General features: G+C 47.0%; 1 long non-coding RNA gene across 1 annotated transcript; it reads left to right on the forward strand.

The window, feature by feature from the left end:
• The first annotated feature begins 3,186 nt into the window (after positions 1 to 3,186).
• On the forward strand, positions 3,187 to 15,488 carry LOC150063824 (uncharacterized). Its single transcript, XR_016535455.1, has 3 exons — positions 3,187 to 3,260; positions 5,427 to 5,510; positions 15,209 to 15,488. It is a non-coding gene; the product is annotated as an uncharacterized LOC150063824 (long non-coding RNA).
• Positions 15,489 to 15,741: the final 253 nt, after the last annotated feature.

Below are 15,741 nucleotides of genomic sequence, written 5' to 3' on the forward strand. Positions count from 1 at the left end.
CAGTATTAGTGAATCATCCAGGCACAGTTCCTGTACTTTCCAGTACCTCCAGGCCTGGGGGTTGGTAGAATATTTACCTAGCAATCTGCAGAACTATGGAGTAAGTAAATAAATGAATAAACAAGTCATCTCTAGGTCACTTGTAATAATGCAGTGCAACTGCTTCACACAGTAAACGTGGAGAAAGTCTGCCCGTGTTCAGTACAGACCCTCCCCTGCCTCCCTGCCCTCCCCCTCCCCCCAGTATGTTCCCCCAAAGCAAAATCTGCAGACTAGAGAGCTGCAGACAGGAGGCCCAACTGTGTCCTCGTCTCTCTGGGCCTCTCCACTGCCACAGCACCAAGGGGTCTCCCGTGAGTATGGAGATGCCCCTCCTCCCTGCCTCCTTCCTACTCAAGCAAGCAGGGGGGAGGGGGGGTTCCTGCCCTGCCTCCAGTGTTCACGCTCCCTGGGTCCCCAGACAATGCCCCACACCATCTGGGGTGAGAAGCTAGCACACAGGCTGTGGCAGACAAGTGACCTGCCAACTTGACCTTTGTGCCACCCACACCCTGTCTGTGACCCCAGGTGGTGGTGACTTGACAGGGTGGGGAGGGACAACGGGAAGGGCCAGGACTCTGGCGTGTGCTCCATGGTCCCCTGGAACTGCCCTGACCAAGCAAAGTTCAAAGATAAAATTAAGACTTAAGAGACAATGGCCAAAAAGTCCCCTCCCGACCATGTGGCCCCCTCCTGACCATGACCTGTATCACAGGATTGGCCATTGTCCCTACAGCCCACCTGTAAAGATAGGTATCACCACAGTGTCTGCGTGTGCAGATAAGGAAGTGGAGGCACAGATAGAAAATGGCTTATCTGTGGTTGCTGGCTGGCAGAGTTGGAAGAAAAAGTTTTCTACCCTGGAAGTCTGACTGGAGCTGGGATCTGTACCTTTATTCTTAGTCTGGGACTCTTAAGGCCCAGGCCCAGGCCCAGAGTTCAAGCTCATGACCACCACCAACCACAAAATTATAAATAAATACACTATAAATAAATAAATAAATAAATAGCTGCATACAAGGCCAGGCGTGGTTCATGCCTGTAATCCTAGCTACTCTGGAAGCTAAGGATCTGAGGACAAAGGTCCAAAGCCAGCCGAGGCAGGAAAACACATGAGATTTTTTCCATTAACCACAGACATAAAGATGTGCACGTGGAGCTATGACTCGAGCGGTAGAATGCTGGTCAGGGACAATGGCCAGGCTCTGAGTTTAAGGCCCAGGCCTGACAAACAAGAAACACTGCAGAGCATAGCAATTCAAAATGGATGGCCAAATGTCCGTGGCTCCTGGGTGAAACTCTGTCCCCGCTAGCTGCTGCTCTTCTCCCTGCTCTAAGTGGAGGCTGGCATGGAGGTTGGCATGCTGGCCCAGGTGAGGAAGGTACCAGGAGTGCAGGAACTGGACCTGTGCTTGGCTGGCTGGCAGGCATGCGGTAGGGAGGACGCTGAGTCCCTCCTGGGGTTGGAAGGTCCGGGCTCATCTGGTAAGGGATCATAAGCTAGACTCAGCCAGACCTGGGGAACCCGATCTCCTCTACAGTGCTCTCCTTCCATCCGTCTCAGCTTTCTTGTAGGTTATTTCGATGGAAGTGGTCAGGATCTTTAGAAAGGAAGCGGCCTGGCCAGCCAAGCAGGTAGACAAGTCTGAGCCCACCTCAGCTGTCACCGGGTGGTGAATGAAAGCGGCCTCCCTGAGGGAGTGACAGGCTGGTAATGTGCTGTGCCAGGCACACCAGCCTCGTTTGTGACTGGTGTGGCATCTCTTCCCCTGCCCTCCCCTCCCCATCTTGTACTGCTTAAGTGCCCCGAAAGCCGGAAGTCCAGTCTACAGGATGGGACAGCCAAAGCTGGTGGGATCTAGAGGACCTGCAGGGCAAACTCTTTCACAAGAAAGACACCAACCTGCCAAAGGACATGTCCTAGAAACCGGGGTCCACACATGCCCTGAACACCACGGAAAGAACCATGAAAGGTACAAAAAGAGGTGGAGCCCAAATTCCTAGAAAATCTCCACCCATTCCCAGAAAATTCTCGACAAATTCCTCCTTTCTTTTAGTCTCTATCTATGACTTCCTGGCCAGGGATCTCTAGCCCTTTATCTTTGCTTGTTGTCTTAGCCAAGAATAAGCCTTTACTGCCAAGTAGGGTTCTGATATTGTTTAGAGAGGGAAAAAGGGCCCAATTTGTGCCAAAAAAAAATTATTGGGGGTGTGGGGGAGGGAAATGGGGACCAAGACATGAGAAAGGGTATCAATGTAGGTGAATGAATGCACCTTCTATCTGGTGAATATAACCCTTCTATTAATTACAATAATATATATATTAAAAAATTAAAAAAAATTATTAACACCTCTGCTTGAAAACTACCTGAAGGTCTTACTGGTTTTGGTAGGGTTCTGGCTAATTTTGCCTACAGCTGGCCTTGGGCCAGGATGCTGACTTGAAGTTTCGTGTTTTGTGTTCTTTTTGCTAGTGCTTGTATGTGGCTCTGAATTACGTTTACTAATTTGTGTAATGAATCACCCTTGCTTCCCTGTGATGGATGATCTTTTTTAATGTGTTGAATTCCAATTGCAAGTATTTTATTGAAAATTTGTGTACTTAAAGAAACTGGCATAGGGTGGTGGGTGGGGGGAGGGTAATGGGTACCAAGACATGTGAAAGGGTATCAATGTATGTGAATTAATGCACCTTCTATCTGGCAAATATCATGTAACCCTTTTATTAAATACAATAAAAAAATAAATTTAAATAAATTAAAAAAAAAGAAACTGGCATATAATTTTCTCCTTTTGTTGTATTTGAGCTTGGGAATTAGGGCTTGGCTTCCCAGGAGTTGGTCATTTTCTGGGTGTCTGTGGGTACTGAACAGAGCGCTGGTGGGAAGGGAATGGAGGGACTGGGCTCTACCCCCTGCTCCCTGGTCTTACAGATGTGACCCCCAATTCACCTCTGTAGGATGGAGACCACAGATGCCACGTGATCCACAGGGCTCTGCACTCTCCTGGCAGCTGACACACGCAGCTGGGAGGCCAAAGACTATGCCAGAAGCAAGCCTAGGGTTTGAAGATAAACTACAGCCAGCACAAATCCCCAGCTCCCTCCCCCCTGATGTGACCAGAGCCAGAAAGAGTGCACAGGCCTGAGATAGAGCTGCAGGGTTACATACAAGAGGATCTGAGTAACAGTTCTTCAAGCCCACAATTCAAATCAGCCTCAGGTAAGCCAAGGTCAGAGAGACAAACAGCACATGTTCTCTTTGATATGCAGAAGTTAGATCTAAAATGTATTGGGATATGACAACTTACACAGGATTCTAGAAGCTCACTTACAGTGAAACCGAAAAAGGTGAGTCTTGGGAGAGAATCACAAAGGCACAATACCTAAGCACATCTTCATATTTATATAAGCACTGAAATGAACTCCAAAGACAGGGACTTTAAAAATGTTTCTTCTTTTTCTGATGAGTTTGTATTCTTTACTTTTTATAAGATCTAGTCACATGCATATCTGGGGCAGTACAGAATTTGAGGACTAGGAGTGAATAAGTGTAGCAGTGAGTGCCCTGGACCTTGATGAAAGTAAGCACACAATTTGTGGGAGGAGATGGGAGGGAGGGAAAGGGAGAGAGTGAGGGAACACACGACACTGTCAATGTACTCAATACCTAAGGTATGTAAATGTAATCCCTATGTAATCACCTCTATAATAACAATAAAGTAAATCCTATTGGTTTCTCTAGTGGTAAATTGGACATTAGAGTCTCTGATTCTTCAGTGCCCAGGGCTGGCTGTGACCTGTGATTCTCAGACCTCAGTCTCCTGAGTAGTTAAGATTACAGGCAGGAGCCACTGCACCTGGCTAGTGAATTGTTTCTTTAAACATACTTATACATGTATACAAAACCTGAGTCTTGCTTTTTCAATTAATGGTGTGAAATAGTAACTACATTCTAATGAAAATCAAGTTTGATGTGGTGGTTTTGAAAGTACTGGGGGAATTGTTGAGGTGTTTGTTGAGGTATTTTTCTTTTTTTTAATACTATGGTTACTTTGAACAAATGTAATAAAGGCTTTCTGTAGTTGATTCCTTTATCATAAAGAATATTTGATACCATGGCATATTTCCTCTTCATTCAGGCACAGGTTTTGTTTAAAAACTACTTGGTAATTTAAATTTTTTTTTGTCATTGCTTAGTCAGAACAACTTGTCTTTAACTGCTTTGTTGAAGGGTCATTCTAAGGTTTGTGTCTGGAGGAATTTTGTTTTGCAGATATTGCTTGTTTAGAGGTGTTAGGCATCAGATGAAGAACTTGCATATATGAAGCAAATAATGAATTTGGGAATTATATCCCTAGCGCTTGTTTTTTGTTTGTTTGTTTTCTTTTTCCTTCTTTATTTTTTTTGCCAGTCCTAGGGCTTGAACTTGGGGCCTGAGCACTGTCCTTGGTCTTTCCTCAAGGTTAGCAACTACTACTTGAGCCACAGCATCACTTCCAGCTTTTTTCTATGTACATGGTACTGAGGAATAGAACCCGGGTCTTCATGCATGCAAAGCAAGCACTCTACCACTAGGCTAAACTTCTGGCCCCTTCCTTTTTCTTTCTTTTTTTCTTTTCTTTTGGTCGGTTGTGGAGCTTGAACTCTGGGACTGGGTGCTGTCCTTGAGCTCTTCAGCTCAAGGCTACCGTTCTACCCCTTGAGCTATAGCACCACTTCTGGTTTTCTAGTGATTAACTGGACAGAAGAGTCTCAGCCCCAGCTGGCTTTGAACTGAGATCCTCAGATCTTAGCATTCTGAGTAGCTAGGATTTCAGGCGTGAGCCACTGCACCCGGCTTGTTTTCTAGGTTTTGACAGTTTACAAATCCCGCATGAACAGTAAGCCCTGAGAGTCAGGCCACTGGGGGTCTCATTCCTTTGGCTTTCTGGCAGCTCCAGCTTGGCCTTTGCAGTTCCTCTGATTTTCTTCATTCTGTTTTACCTTCCTTTCACTGCTTCCTCAACGTCTTTTTCTTCTCATATAGGCTATGTCTTGCAAGTCTGTGTTTGCGATCATTTTCTTTGCATAAACCAAGGACTCATACACCATGTCAATGCCAAAATGGGCTCTGAATCTAAATACAAAGATAACATTGGGTGTGATCATGTACTTTTTTTTTTTTGCCAGTCCTGGGGACTGAGCTCAGGGCCAGAGCTTCTTTTGCTCAAGGCTGGCACTCTCCCACTGGAGCCACAGCACCACTTCCAACTTCTTCTGCTTATGTAGTACCAAGGAATGGAACCCAGGGCTACATGGATGCTTGGCAAGCACCCTACCACTAAGTCACATCCCCAGCCCCTGGACATGCGTATTTTATAACAAGTTTCCCAAATTTCTGTCTTAGGCACTGCTGCCTTCTCAGGATGAAGACCGTCAATGTCCACCACTGCCTCTGGCGCAGTCAGCGGCCATTAACTTCCTCAGGACGGTGGGTGACTGTTTCACAGCCAGGCCGGAAAAGTTTGTTCTCTCTTTCTTCTTTCTTTTTCTTTCTTTCTTTCTTTCTTTCTTTCTTTCTTTCTTTCTTTCTTTCTTTCTTTCTTTGTTTTCCTTTCTTTCTTTCTTTCTTTGTTTCTTTCCTTCCTTCCTTTTCTTTCTTTCTTCTTTATTTTGGGACAGGATCCATTAGGCAGCTCAAGCTGACCTTGAAATAGGTATGGGCCAGGAGTTTGGCCTGTGGTAGAGTGTTTACCTAGCATGCACAAAAACCTGGGTTCGATTCCTTGGTACCACATACATAGAAAAAGCTGGAGCCAGGTGAGGTGCCTCATGCCTGTATCCTAGCAACTCAGGAGGCTGAGATCTGAGGATCAAGATTCAAGGCCAGCCCAGGCACAAAAGGACCTGAGACTCTTATCTCTAATTAACCTCTAGAAAACAGGAAGTGGGGCTTGGCTCAGGGTAAGGCAGTAGACTTGAGCTGAAGAGCTCAGGGACAGTGCCCAGGCCAACTTTAAGCTTCATGACCCCCCCCCCACACACAAAAAGCTGGAAAAGGTGCTGTGGCTCAAGTGGTAGAGCTCTAGCCTGGAGAATGCCCAAGGACAGTGCTCAAGCCCTGAGTTCAAGCCCCAGGACTGGCATAAATAAATAAATAAATAAATAAATACATTTAAATTTAAAAAGAAAAAGAAAAGTCTAGGGAGGCAGGCTAATCTCAAATGACTCATCTTCATGCTCTGCCATAAATATGCAAATTTAACAGGATCTCAAAATTTCTTGAGAGAGAGAAAAAAAAATTATTGCTATCAACAGTTTGCCTAGCCCAGATGAGAAAACAAAGACAAATTCTGATTCCCTTTCATTAAAAGTTTCTGTAGTGAAGCCTGGCTTGGTGGCTCATGCCTGTAATCCTAGCAACTCAGGAGGCTGAGATCTGAGGATCAAGGTTCAAAGCCACCCCAGGCACTAAAGAATATGAGACTCTTTCCTCCATTTAACCACTAGAAAACCGGAAGTGGGGCTGTGGCTCAAGTGGTAGAGCAATAGCCTTGAGCTGAAGAGTTCATGCCCCACAATCAACAACAACAACAAAAAGGTTTCTGTAGCGAGCATTCCATATTATCATCTATATACTAAAAGTTCATGGATCACGGGCTATCTAAGACTTGGTTTATGGAAATGTGAAAGGCCGATTAGAGATGGGGCTGTGTAGGACCTTCTGGCCTAATAAATGAACTCCTGACCTGCAGACTTTTTCTTTACCCCAACTCAGTCCTTACAAGTAGGCTCAGTTTTTTCAGTATTGGGTCACTGGTTCCACAAAACCAGAAAAACCACTTGGTAGTAGTAATCAAAATGTTACCCAAGCGCATATTGTTTATTGTAAATAACAGTGAATAGTGGTCAATACATACTTCCATATTCTGGAAGAAAGGAAGAAAGAAAAGAAAAAAGAAAGAAAGAACAGAATTGAGAAGGCAAGCCAGACTCTGGTGGGTATGCATGTAATCTTAGCTATGCAAAGCTGAGATCTGAAAATGAAGGTTCAAAGCCCAACCCAGGCAGAAAATCTTCAACAAACCCCCAGAAAACCTAAAAGTGGAGCAGTGGCTCAAAGAGCTATGGCAAAAAGACCTCAGGGAGCCAGGTGCGGTGGCTCACGCCTGGAATCCTAGCTACTCAGGAAGCTGAGATCTGAGGATCAAGGTTCAAAGCCAGCCCGGGAACTATGAAGTTATAAAGTCCATGAGACTCTTGTCTCCATTTAGCCATCAGAAAGTGGCAGAAGTGGTGCTGTGGCGGTAGTCCTGAGCTGAAGAGCTCAGGGACAGTGCCCAGGCCCTGAGTTTAAGCCTCACAACCACCCTCCCCCACCCTCAAAAAAGAATACATTGTCCTTGTGTTTGTGGGACATGCTCTCCAATTGATTAAATGCACCAGTCATTCATTTATTCATTCATTCACTCAGTAAGTACCAGCTTAGGTAAGTGCCAGCCATCAGCTATGGGAAACATGACAGCAAGCTAGGACTTGCCCTTCCTAGCTGGCTTAGGCAGGACTTACACTATTATATAAATATATAACTATTATATAAATCTAGCATTAAGATGTGAAGTCTGCTCAGTGCTGTATACAGCATATGCTACAAACAATAACAATGATATATTACAAAGCACAAAATAAGTTGCTAAGTACTGAGCAGGGTATTGAAACACCTGGCTGTGTTTAGGATTAGGTAACACTTTTAATTAGGCATATCATGGGAAGATGCCAAGGACTTTCAACAGAATGTATAAAGGCCTTGTAGTGACAGGGATTTGACTTCTGGGAACTAAAACAAGGCAGCAGAGACATACTGAAGAGTCTTGTGTACCAGATCTAGGTGGGCAGGAATCTGGGCTGTTGGTCCTTGAAGGTGGAGTTAAGGCATTTGCTCTTAACCTAAAGGCAAGAGAAGCCAATGGATGAGAGGGCAGTGTGATATGAACCCAGGGTGGTGATAGTGGTTCTTCTTTCTTCTCTCTTCTTCCTCCTCTTCCTCCTCCTCCTCCTCCTTTTCTTCTTCTTCTTTGTGGGTCATGGGGCTTGAACTTAGCCAGGACATTGTCCCTGAGGTCTTCAGCTCAAGGCTACCACCCTACCCTTGAGCCAAGCCCTATTTCTTGTTTTCTGGAAGTTAATTGGAGATAAGACTCTAGGTCCTTTGTGCCCATGCTGGCTTTGAACCATGATCCTCAGATCTCAGCCTCCTGAGTAGCTAGGATTACAGTGTGAGCCACCGCGCCAGCCCAGGGCTCTTCTTTCTCTGTGCTTCTTATGACTTGCACTCACGTTACTCCCTCAACTATACTGCTCCTTCTAATCTTCCAGTGACTGTCCTGGACTCCCCTTTGCTCAGGGTGGTTCTGATAACCGATGGAGAAGCATGGGTAAGTGGACCAGGGGTGTGGGTGCCGGGGCATCTGGCAGGGAGGATCCAGTAAGGATGAGCTGCACCTGCCTACGGAACAGACTCAAGAAACTGCACTAAGATGGCAGATCGCAAACTTCTTGATCTCAGTATCCCTTTACTACCTTTTCTTTCTTTTGGCTTTTTAGTTTAAAGAAAATGTTATTATAAAGGTGATGTACAGCAGGGTAACAGTTTCATAAGACCCTTGCATCTTAAAAGTAATTAGAGGGGCCAGGAGTTTGGCCTAGTGGTAAAATGCTTGCCTAGCATGCACGAAGACCTGGGTTCAATTCCTTGGTACCACATACATAGAAAAAAAGCTGGAAGTGGTGCTGAGGCTCAAGTGGTGGAGCTCTAGCCTTGAGAAAGTCCAAGGACAGCGCTCAGGCCCTGAGCTCAAGCCCAGGACTGGAAAAAAGAAAAAAGAAAAAGAAAAGAAAAAAAAGTTCTTAGAACAAGATGATTGGAAGGGGGTGGGGGGAAGAAAATGGGGACAAAACACGAGAGGGTATCAATGTGTGAGAAATAATGCACCTACTACCTGACAAATGTAACTGTAACCCCTGAATACATTATTCCCTCACACACACCCAGAAAAAAAAGGTTATGAGAACCTTGCCTGGTGGCATTTGTTCACATCTGTAATCCTAGATGCTCTGGAGGCTGAGATCAGAGGATCACAGTTCAAAGCCAGCCTGGTCATGAAAGTCCATGAGACACTTCAGTTAACCACCAATAAGATGAAGTTGAATTGTGGCTCACGGGTGAGGCACGAGCCTTGAGCACACAAGCTCAGGGACAGTGCCCAGGTCCTGAGTTCAAGTCCTGGATTAGCACAAAATCAATCAGTTAGCTGGGTGCGGTGACTCACACCTGTAATTCTAGCTACTCAGGAACTTGAAGTACCAGTCTGGGGACTGAAGCATCTATAACTCACACCTGTGCTCATAGCAACGCAGGAGGCTGAAATGTGAGACCACGGTCAAAGCCAACAGGAAAGTGTGTTTGAGCATTCATGTCAAAACTCTGCCATCTTAAGCCTGCACCAGTGGCTCAATCAAGCCTGAAACCCTAGCTTCTGAGGAGGCTGGGAGCTGAGGTTCACTGAGCTGAAGTGGAGGTAGGACTTAATTAATAGAGTGCTAGCCTCGTACAAAAAAAAGCCAAGCAAGAGTGCGAGGCCTCAGTTCAAGCTCCAGTACCATTACACCAAAAACAAAACAAACAAAGACTAATGGCCAGTGAACATTATCATGTGTTTTGGTTTTTTATTGCTGGCATTTGAACTAATAGCCTCACACTTGTATGGCTTGCTTAGCTGGTGCTTTATTATTTGAGCTGGTCACTTTGGAGACTTTTCCGCTTGAGTTGGCCTTGAACTTTGATCTGCCAGCTCTTGGCCTCCTCAGTATTTAGGATTACAGGCCTGAGCCATCAGTGCCCAGCATAACTTCTCATTAGTACATCAGAGATTTTTCTTCTTGCCTCTATAGCTTCTAGAAAAATCAGTAGTACATTTGTGAGACAGTAAAATGAGTAAATGAGAAACAAACAACTTATAGAAACTATGGAAGCAATGCTGACCTCTTGGCCTCCTTGAATGGTTCTCAAGACTTTTGTTTCCTCCAAGAGATCCAAGCCAGACCCTGAGAACTTGTGAATTAAGGAGCTAGCAAGGGGGACACTCTAGTGATATCATTATAACTGTCAATATAGATGCATCTTTGCTGTGCCAGGCACGTTTCTAATCTTCACAACAATTGGACCCCTATGGTTCCATTATTACCTCCTTTTGCCTGGACAATGAATCGACTTTGTGTGTACATGTGTATGTGTATGTATGTATGTATATATATGTATATATATATGCATGCAAAGTTGATTAGTAAATATACACATACATACATACATACATACATACATACATACATACATATATTTTCACTGAAATGGAGCTTACCAGTAATTGAATTACAGGAGGTGAGAGAGTGAAATTTCTTCTCTTGCCTCCTATAATTCAATTACTTCTGAAACCTAACTTTGACTTAAATATATTTTTGAGCCATTTCATTCTTAAGAGCTCATTTGGAAGTCATAAAAATTTAATTAAATCTTTTGTCCTTGAAGTGTAATTCTTCCACTCTGGCATATTATCCATGGCTGGTGGGAAAGCTGCCAATCACTTGTGATTTGTACCTAAAATATAGGTAAGGGAAGCTAGATCAGGAAGCAGCCAAAATATAGGTTCCTTGGATTTCCCGCTAGGGCTATGGACTTAAATTTGCAGAACTGTCATCTATTTTCTTTTTTTCCCAGTCCTGGGGCTTGAGCTCAGGGCCTGAGCACTGTCCTTGCGCTTTCTCAAGGCCAGAGCTCTACCACTTGAGCCACAGCACTACTTCCAGCTTTTTCTGTGTATGTGGTACAGAGGAATTGAACTCAGGGCTTCGTGTATGCTAGGCAAGCACTCTACCTGTAGGCCACACTCCCTTTTTCTTTTGAGATGAAGTATTACTCAGGCTGATCTTGATTTTTAATCCTTCTGTCTCAGAGTCCCAGAGATTGTCTTTTCCTTCTTTCTTTTTTTCTTTTTTATGGGTCATGAACTCTGGGCCTGGACATTGTCCCTGAGCTCTTCAGCTCAAGGCTACTGCCCTACTCCTGGAGCCACAAACTCACTTTCCATTTTTTTCTAGTGGTTGATGGAGATAAGAGTCTCTTTAGTGCCCAGGCTGACTTTGAACCATGATCCTCAAAGTTTAGCCTCCTGAGTAGCTAGGATGACGGGTGAGCCACCACACCCAGCTAAGGACTGTGTCTTCTTTCCTGTATTTCCACAGCTCTCTGTCCTGGCACTTTTTTTTTTTTTTTTTTTTTTTTTGCCAGTCCTGGGCTTAGACTCAGGGCCTGAGTACTGTCCTTGGACTTCTCAAGGCTAGCACTCTATCACTTGAGCCTCAGCACCACTTCAGGCTTTTTTCTACATATGTGGTACCGAGGAATCGAACCTGGGTCTTCGTGCATGCTAGGCAAGCACTCTACTACTAGGCCAAACTCCCAGCCCTGTCCTGGCACGTCTAAGAGAAGGTATGAGTGTGCTGCCTTTACCAAAGGCTCTGCTTTCTCCAGTCACCCGGAAACCACCAGGCTAGGGAGGCTCAAGTGCTGAGATGGACTATGAGAGCCACGACGGCCCTGGCATGGACAGTGGTCCTGACCTCAGTGGCCCACATGGTCTGGAGCAGCAGACATACTTCCTGCAGTGTCAGTTGGGGCAGCATGTTGTCAACACCTCCCTGCTGTGATGGAGATGCCAGCCTGGGCACTGCCTCACAGTGAATGGCTTCAACCTCAGCTGGGATAAGTGGTGTTGACTCTGCTAGACAACCAGCTCCTACCCTAATCCCCCATCACAACGTGGGGCTTCCACTGATTTCCAGACAGCTCTGGAGGGAGGACAGGGAGGGAAAGGTCCTCTTTTCTCTCTCCCCTCCTCTCCTCATCTTCCTGTCCTCTCTTCTTCCTCCTTTCTTTTCTTCTCTGGGGATCCAATACAAGCATTCTTCCCCTAAGCTCCACCTCCAGCCAGTGCAGCTTTGTTTCTGGGTCCCGGGTGCTTGAGGGCCCATAGGAAGCGCTCTCCGCACAGCAGCTCTATAGATGACTTTAGTCCTGACACTGGCAGGCTGCTGCTTTCATCCCCAGACACACACGCCTGGTGTGAGGCTCTGTGGAGCAGTATTTCAGGGAGGAAGGAGGCTGCTAATCACATGCTCAGCCCGCACTGGCCGTGGACAAGGGGGATGCCCACCTGTCCTGCAAGTGTGACTGAAGCCCTGCCAGTCCCGGGGAGATGGGAGGCATGGTGACACACAGCTGCCCATCCTGCCTGGTCTTCTGCAGGAAGCCAAAGAGCTGGTGAGAAAAGCAAGATATAGGAGACCATGCAGATCTAGCTTGGCATCTTTACTGCATGGGATGGGTTAGTTATCTGTTGTTATAAAACCAACCACCCCAAGTTTGGAACTTTTGACAAGGACTTCCCCTTAACTAAACTATAGGCTCCTCTGTATCTTCTAAACATGAAAAATGTCATCCATTTCTCACACCGTGGGATTTGAAGGAGCACTGCCCTGTTTCGTAAGAGGGCCAGGCCAAGTCCCTGGCAGGATGTCCCCGAGTGGGCCCCTGCCTGGGCAGCTCCAGGCACCAGAAGAATGTGCTATTGCAGATGTCCCCTGACTTTGTCTAGCTCTCAGGGAACAGCCCCAGCTTTTTTCTGCTGCTCTGGCTCCCCACCCTGTGTTTGTGCCCAGCGTTTCCTCTCCTCTCTTGTTGGCTTAGTGTAGAGCACAGTTCCTCTCTTCTGAGGCCTCTCTTCTCTGTTGCAGTTGTCTGCCTAACAGTGGTCTTGCCCCTTAGCAGATGTCCAGCTCTGCCTCTCTTGGGCAGCGTCATTCTCCCTCATGGGTGGCTCTGCCCATGGCCTCTCAACAGCCAGGTGGGCTGCCATCACTGCAGCTTGCCTGGGGCAAGACGTTCAGCTCAGAAGTGGCCCACACGCCCTAAATGAGCGGGGCCCACTCCCTTCAGAGCAAGGGGAGAGCAGGGCAGGAGAAGCGAGCCCTGGAAGAACCACATTGCCAGTTCTGCAGCACCTGGCTGATTTCACAGGCCATGCATAGTCACAAGAGAGGAAGCAGAGGTGCAGGCTCTGGCAGACAGGTGCAATGCAGCCATCTTGGAGGCTGGCTGCTTGCAAGTGACCTGGGTCATGGCTGTGGCTGGGTCAGCTGAGCTCTAGGTTGAAAATAAGACTAGGGCCTGTCTGGATCTCCCAGGCCCCTCCTCAGCCTGACTTCCCCGGGTGCAGGAAGGCAGTGAGCCAGTCAATGAACGAAAGAGTTAATGTGTTTCAGAAGCATTTCTCACAGAGAAAACCTCATCTGCCAGGGTCTGGCCCAGTTCCTAGAATCAGGCTGTGTGGGGGTGGGGGTGAGGGGGGGAGAGCGGCCCCAGCAGCTGTCTGGGCTTCCCATCATTCCCCTCACTTCCGAGGTCGTAGGGATGGGAGGGGCGTGAACAGGTGGCTCCTGACCAGGCTGGCTTGGACCAGCCCTGATACAAAGGGGACAAAAATGCAAGCAGGGAACTTGGCCCGTAGCCCTTGGAAGGAGCTGGGCCTAGCTTTGCTCCTTTTAGGAGTTTTGCACCTGATTAATGATTCTGTTCAAGATGGATTAAGCTGTTGGAACCTTACTCCATTTAGCAGTGCCAGCTCTGTCCTCCTCTTAGCATTCCCTCCCTCCAGTCCCATTTCCCCCCACCCCCAGCTTGTTCTTGGGGCAAGCTGAGGGTCTAGGATAAACTGATTTTTCTCTGGAAGAGCAGAAGAGGCTCAGCAGTGCTCACAGGACCCCTCCTGACATGATTACGAGAGACAGGAGCTCGAGTTCAAGGCCTCCCTGCATCCTTACTCTCTAAGCATTTTCTTGTATTTATTTCATAGTACATTTCATTCTGAGAAATATGCTCATAGTCAGGAGGGAAATTCCTGCCTCTATTCTATTTCCCTGGAAAGATCTGGAAGCAAGCAAATGACCCAACCAAGAAGTTGCAGAGAGACTGTTATTCACAATGGAAAAACAAAACAACATAAAGCCATCTACATCAGCCATCCCTGCAGAAATTATGTCACCACTTTCCTGTCCTCTTCCTCCTTTCTCCCACAATGACACCCTGGACTACCACTGAAATAGATTCTGTCCTCTCTCTCTCTCTCTCTCTCTCTCTCTCTCTCTCTCTCTCTCTCTCTCTCTCTCCCTCCCTCCCTCCCTCCCTCCCTCTCTCTCTTGGTAGTCCTGGGCTTGAATTCAGTGCCTGAGCACTGTCCTTGATCTTTTCTCAAGGCTAGTGTGCTACCACCTGAGCCATAGCACCAATTCCAGCTTTTTTACATATGTGGTACCCAGACATTGAACCTAGGTCTTCATGCATGCTAGGCTAGCACTCTACCACCAGACCAAACTCCTGGCTGATTCTGTGTCTTCTCTAACACATAGTGATTCGTTATGTGAAAGAGCCAACAAAGGGGGTTTGGTCTTCCTGGTGGACGGCTTGCCATTGGACCTTGGTTATTCTTGTGATAATGGAGCAATAAAAGATAAGGGGGCTTATGTTCAATTTTTTTCCACCTGCCCCAGTCCCTTTCTCCCCCTGCCCCCATCCTCTCATCCTCTCTGCCAGGCTTGTCCCGTCACTTTCACCCCCACTCCTCCCAGTCTCCTCTGTCTGGTTCCAAGTTCTCTATTCACTGGGATCCCAGGATTTCCCTCAGAGACAGCAGACCACTACCAGCTCCTCCACCTCGGCTGCCAAGGCCTCAGGGGCGGCCCAACCATCCAGCACAATGGCCCTTTATGCTGCCCTGTGAGCTCGCTCCTGGCCCCGGCTGCCCCCTGCTCTGCTTTTCCTTAGTCTCTACTCCAGTTATTTTTTTTCCAGTTGACTTAGTTATTACAGAACATGGGCCGGGCGGAAGGGCCCTGGAGGCGCAGCCTGGCGCTGGAGCCTGAGAACGAGTGGGTTTCCCCAGCCCTGCCATCATGGGAGGTCGTGTCGTGGGTCCCATTCTGGCTGCCAGGGCCTGGGCCCACCTTCGGGGCCTCACCTTGCTTTCCCCCTGGGGACGCAGGCAGCGTCTGTCCCTTGACTGCTGGCTTCTCTATCAGGAGGATCTTGGCTACTTAAGTCCTGAGTGGAGAGCTGGGAAAGCCACAGTTTCTCATCTGCAACTTAGGCCTGCACTCTAACACACAAAGCCGACATACTGGAGAAAGAAGAAAACGGCTCGTCTACAAGCATGCCGTTGATATGAGAGGATGAAGAGAGAGCAGCACGCAGCTGCCAGCCCCAGCTGGGTGAGCCTCACAGCAGGCCTCGGTCTCACACGAGGCTTCACTTCCCCTTGCTCTTGTGTTCTGAGAGTTACTAGAACTTTCAACGACTACAAAATGGGGTGTTGACATGAAACATCTGTTTTACATTTAAAATAAAATTGTACATTAAACCCTTTAAAATCTGTAATTAGATAACTGGAGTTTCATTTGGAGGGCCTACTTTACATGGAGAAAATGGGCAAGCTAATAGGCAGAACAAGCCTTGGCCAGGACAAGAAGGACAAGTTTACTGCCACCTTGTCCTTCTCTCACCGTCCATCAGAGGAGGGGCTGTGGGCATCTGGGTGCATGGCTGCCATCTCTTG

This window comes from Megascapheus bottae, chromosome 5, assembly GCF_031878675.1.
Source record: "Megascapheus bottae isolate mThoBot1 chromosome 5, mThoBot2.hap1, whole genome shotgun sequence".
Classification (NCBI taxonomy): domain Eukaryota; kingdom Metazoa; phylum Chordata; class Mammalia; order Rodentia; family Geomyidae; genus Megascapheus; species Megascapheus bottae.